Genomic DNA, 6,319 nt, shown 5'->3' on the forward strand with positions numbered 1-6,319 from the left:
GACATGGAACAACAGACTGGTTCCAAGTCGGGAAAGGAGTACATCAAGGCTGTATATTGTCACCCTGCTTATTTAACTTCTATGCAAAGTATATCATGCAAAATAATGGGCTGGATGAAGCACAAGCTGGAATCAAGATTGCTGGGAGAACTATCAATAACCTTAGATATGCAGATGACACCACCCTTATGGCAGAAAGCAAAGGAGAACTAAAGAGCTTCTTGATGAAGGTAAAAGAGGAGAGTGAAAGTTGGCTTAAAGCTTAACATTCAAAAAACTAAGATCATGGCATCTGGTCCCATCACTTCATGGCAAATAGATGGGGAAACAGTAGAAACAGTGGCTTTGAGGGGCTCCAAAATCACTGCAGATGGTGATTGCAGCCATGAAATTAAAAGATGCTTGCTCCTTGGAAGAAAATATATGACCAACCTAGACAGCATATTAAAAAGCAGAGACATTACTTTGCCAACAAATGCCTGTCTAGGCAAAGCTATGGCTTTTCCAGTAGTCATGTATGGAGGTGAGAGTTGGACTACAAAGAAAGCTGAGTGCCAAATCATTGATTATTTTGAACTGTGGTGTTGGAGAAGACTCTTGAGAGTCCCTTGGACTGCTAGGAGATTCAACCAGTCCATTCTAAAGGAAAGCAGTCCTGAATATTCATTGGAAGGGCTGATGCTGTAGCTGAAGCTCTAATGCTTTGGCCACCTGATGTGAAAAACTGACTCATTTGAAAAGTCCCTGATGCTGGGAAAGATTGAAGGCAGAAGGAGAAAGGGACCATAGAGGATGAACTGGTTGGATGGCATCACCGACTTGATGGACATGAGGTTGAGCAAGCTCTGGGAGTTGGTGATGGACAAGAAGGTCTGGGGTGCTGCAGTCCATGGTATTGCAAAGAGTTGGACATGACTGAGTGACTGAACTGAACTGAATAATTTGCAATGTGGAGCATCTTTTCACATAAACAATAATCTTTTTAAATTAAACCTATGGTCTCCAATGATCCCTATTAATGCAGCCTAACATGATGTCCAGCCCAGGCCCCTTTGCTAATAGACATGTTTCCTACTGTCCACTGGACAGCCCCACATGGTCACCTGGCAGAAGCTCAAGGTCGACATAGCCCACAATCACCACATCCTTTACACCTATCCTCATCAACTAACTACCACCTCTTCCTCAGTCCCAGCCAAGAGTAATAGCTTCTACCTAGCAAGAACCCTCAGGATTCAAGGTAATTATAGACTCTTCTCACCATGTCATTGTTTGTAACTCCATGAAACTCTCTACCAGAGATTAAATTGCCAACATCCATTCAGTTCAGTTCATTTCAGTTCAGTCGCTCAGTCGTGTCCGACTCTTTGCGACCCCATGAATCACAGCATGCCAGGCCTCCCTGTCTATCACCAACTCCTAGAGTTCACTCAGACTCACGTCCATCGAGTCAGTGATGCCATCCAGCCATCTCATCCTCTGTCATCCCCTTCTCCTCCTGCCTGCAATCCCTCCCAGCATCAGAGTCTTTTCCAATGAGTCAGCTCTTTGCATGAGTTGGCCAAAGTACTGGAGTTTCAGCTTCAGCATCATTCCTCCCAAATAAATCCCAGGGCTGATCTCCTTCAGAATGGACTGGTTGGATCTCCTTGCAGTCCAAGGGACTCTCAAGAGTCTTCTCCAACACCACAGTTCAAAAGCATCAATTCTTTGGCGCTCAGCCTTCTTCACAGTCCAAATCTCACATCCATACATGACTACTGGAAAAACCATAGCCTTGACTAGACGTACCTTAGTTGGCAAAGTAATATCTCTGCTTTTCAATATGCTATCTAGGTTGGTCATAACTTTTCTTCCAAGGAGTAAGTGTCTTTTAATTTCATGGCTGCAGTCCCCATCTGCAGTGATTTTGGAGACTTGGATCATTGAAAAAGCCCAAGAGTTCCAGAAAAACATCTACTTCTGCTTTATTGACTATGCCAAAACCTTTGACTGTGTGGATCACAACAAACTGTGGAAAATTCTTCAAGAAATGGGAATACCAGATCACCTGACCTGCCTCTTGAGAAATCTGTATTAAGGTCAAGAAGCAACAGTTAGAACCAGACATGGAACAACAGAGTGGATCCGAATCAGGAAAGGAGTACATCAAGGCTGTATATTGTCACCCTGCTTATTTACCTTATATGCAGAGTACATCATGAGAAATGCTGGACTGGAGGAAGCACAAACTGGAATCAAGATTGGCAGGAGAAATATCAATAACCTCAGATATGCAGATGACACCACCCTTATGATAGGAAGTAAAGAAGAGCTAAAGAGCCTCTTGATGAAAGTGAAAGAGGAGAGTGAAAAGGTTGGCTTAAAATCTAATCCAACTCAATCTTCAGTTCAGTTCAGTTCAGTCACTCAGTCGTGTCTGACTCTTTGTGACCCCCTGAATCACAGCACACCAGGCCTCCCTGTCCATCACCATCTCCCGGAGTTCACTCAGACTCATGTCCATCGAGTCAGTGATGCCATCCAACCATCTCATCCTCTGTCGTCCCCTTTCCAAGCAATGATTTAAATGCATGCTTCCTACTTTGAATATAGACACTCAGCAGCACTGAGAACAGGGGTCAAGGAGAAGATTAAGAAACCAAGAAGGTGCATAGCCCCAGGTTTGTGTGGAATGGCAATTGCCTCAACCCACTTCAACTCATTCTTGTGTGACAGACTTCCTCTAACTGCTTCCAGATCTGTCATCCTAACTGCCTAGGGCTCGTAAAGCAATCCCCAGAGGATGAATCTGACATTTTGTAGAATGGTGGGAGTTGAGGGGAAAGTCTGGCCTTGATTACAGTAGACTACAAAGAACCAGTTGAACTCACTCCCCAAGAAAATAGTAGACCTGTTTTTTTTTTTTTTTTTAATAGGAAGGGAGGAAGTGATGAAGGAATAGAAGAAGATGAAAAGACATGGAAGAGAGGAGGAAGGGAAGGAGATAGAGAAGGAAGATAATTTTTTTATTTATGAAGCAAATAATTGAAATGGCTGTTTTGAAGGAGGAGTGAGCAGTAAGGAGGAGGAAGCAACAGATAGTAAGAAGGTTAAGGAAAAGTTGTCCAGTGGTAAGAGCCTTGGACAAGGGGTTAGGAGATTCTAATTCTAGTCACTGTTCTGCCACTGACTTACTAATTTGCAAGTGCCATCCCATCTCAAGATCTCAGTTTCTTCATCTGTGCAGTGGGGATGTGTGGGGACTTAGAACTGCCACCAAAGACACTGCCTGCTTGGTTTTCACAGAAGAAAGGCAGATCTCACAGAATTAGGCTGTCGATAGGGATTTATGTGTTGTTTAATTAAATTAATAATGCATTCAGTAAATACAGATATCAGTTGTTTCTGAAAAGTTTCTAATACTCCCAAACATTCAACTTAATAAATCACATCACATTGCTCATAAGCTGTAACTTCCTTTTTCAAAAAAAAAAAATCTTTATTGAGATATAATTCACATACCATGAAATTCACCCACTTAAAGTGTACAAAGTTGCAAAAACAGTACAGAAATGTTCTGCGTTGGCTTCATCCAGTTGCACCCAGGAGTTACTATGATACCATATCAAATAGTGTTGATACAATGTTTTAGTATAGTTCTGTCAGTCTTTTATGAGTGTAGACAAGATATTCAAACATTCCGTCATCACCTCTATAATCACCTCTACACTCACAATTCCAGCCCATGGAAACCAATTGTCTCTTCTCCAATAGTATAACATTGCTATTTCAAGAAAACTACATATGCGCAATCATTCTGTATAATACTTTTGGATATAGGATGTTTTCACTATGAATAATGCCCTTTAAACCATACAAATTAATGCATGTATGAAGACTTTGTTCATTTTTATTGCTGAGTACTAATCCATGTAAAATGAGTTCAATTGTACAGTAGTTTGAACATTCTTTGGCATTGCCTTTCTTGGGATTGGAATGAAAACTGACCTTTTCCAGTCCTGTGGCCACTGCTGAGTTTTCCAAATTTGCTCTCATACTGAGGGCAGCACCTTCACAGCATCATCTTTTAGGATTTGAAATAACTCAGCTGGAATTCTATCACCTCCACTAGTTTTGTTCATAGTGATGCTTCCTAAAGCCCACTTGACTTTGCACTCCAGGATGTCTGGCTCTAGGTAATTAATCACACCATCATGGTTATATGGGCCATGAAGATCTTTTCTGTATAGTTCTTCTGTGTATTCTTGCCACCTCTTCTTAATCTCTTCTGCTTCTGTTAGGTCCGTACCATTTCTGTCCTTTATTGTGCCCGTCTTTACATGCAATATTCCCTTGGTAGCTCTAATTTCCTTGAAGAGAACTCTAGTCTTTCCTATTCTGTTGTTTTCCATATTTCTTTGCACTGATCACTTAGGAAGGCTTTCTTATCTCTTCTTGCTATTCTTTGGAACTCTGCATTCAGGTGGGTATATCTTTCCTTTTCTCCTTTGCCTTTCACTTCTCTTCTTTTCTCAACTACTTGTAAGGCCTCCTCAGGCAAACTTTTTGCATTTCTTTTTCTTGGGGATGGTTTTGATCACCACCTCCTGTACAATGTTACAAACCTCTGCCCATAGTTCTTCAGGGACTCTGTCTATCAGATCTAATCCCTTGAATCTATTTGTCACTTTCACTGTGTAATCATAAGGGATTTAATTTAGATTCTACCTGAATGGCTTCAACAGTATGTAAACCAAGAACCTCCAGATGTTCAAGTTGGATTTAGAAAAGACAGAGGAAACAGAAATCAAATTGCCAACATCCGTTGGATTACCAAAAAATCAAGAGAATTCCAGAAAAACATTTACTTCTTCTTCATTGACTACGCTAAAGGCTTTGACCGTGTGGATCACAGCAAACTGTGGAAAATTCTTAAGGAGATGGGAGTAAAAAACCACCTTAGCTGTCTCCTGAGAAACCTGTTTGCAGGTCAAGAAGCAACAGTTAGAACTGGACATGAAACCACAGACTGGTTCAAAATCAGGAAAGCAGTATGTCAAGACTGTATATTACCACCCTGCTTACTTAACTTCTATGCAGAGTACATCATGCAAAATGTCAGGCAGGATGATGCACAAGCTGAAATCAAGATTGCCAGGAGAAACATCAAGAACCTCAGAAATGCAGATGACACCACCCTACAGAAGAAGGCAAAGAGGAGCTTAAGAGCCTCCTGATGAAATTGAAAGAGGAGAGTGAAAAAGTTGGCTTAAAACTCAATATTCAAAAAACGAATATCATGGCGTATCCAGGCCCATCACTTCATGGCAGATAGATACGGAAACAGTGGACAGAGTGACAGACTTTATTTTCTTGCTCGAAAATCGCTGCAGATGGTGACTGCAGCCATGAAATTAAAAGATGCTTGCTCCTTGGAATAAAAGCAATGACAAACCTAGACATCATAATAAAAAGCAGAGACATCACTTTGCCAACAAAGGTCCATCTAGTCAAAGCTATGGTTTATCCAGTAGCCGTGTATGGATGTGAGAGTTGGACCTTTGCATTTAACTTCTCTTTTTCTGAAGAAGAGAGAAGAGAAAGCTGAAAGCTGAAGAATTGATGTCTTTGAACTGTGGTGCTGGAGAAGACCTTTAAGGGTCCCTTGCAGTTCAGTCACTCAGTCGTGTCCAACTCTTTGAGACCCCATGAACCAGAGCACGCCAGGCCACCCTGTCCATCACCAACTCCCAGAGTCCACACAAACCCGTGTCCATTGAGTCGATGATGCCATCCAATCATCTTATCCTCTGTTGTCCCCTTCTCCTTCTGCCCTCAATCTTTCCTAGCATCAGGGTCTTTTCCAATGACTCAGCTCTTCACATCAGGTGGCCAAAGTATTGGACTTTCAGCTTCACATCAGTCCTTCCAATGAGCACCCAGGACTGATCTCCTTTAGGATGGACTGGTTGGATCTCCTTGCAGTCCAAGGGACTCTCAAGAGTCTTCTCCAACACCACAGTTCAAAAGCATCAATTCTTCAGCACTCAGCTTTCTTTACAGTCCAACTCTCACATCCATACATGACCACTGGAAAAACCATAGCTTTGACTAGACAGACCTTTGTTGGCAAGGTAATGTCTCTGCTTTTGAATATTCTGTCTAGGTTGGTCATAACTTTCCTTTCAAGGAGTAAGTGTCTTTCAATTTCATGGCTGCGTTCCCCATCTGCAGTGATTTTGGAGCCCAGAAAAATAGTTTGTCACTGTTTCCATTATTTCCCCATCTATTTGCCATGAAGTGATGGGACTGGATGCCATGATCTTCGTTTTCTGAA

This window comes from Budorcas taxicolor, chromosome X, assembly GCF_023091745.1.
Source record: "Budorcas taxicolor isolate Tak-1 chromosome X, Takin1.1, whole genome shotgun sequence".
Lineage (NCBI taxonomy): Eukaryota > Metazoa > Chordata > Mammalia > Artiodactyla > Bovidae > Budorcas > Budorcas taxicolor.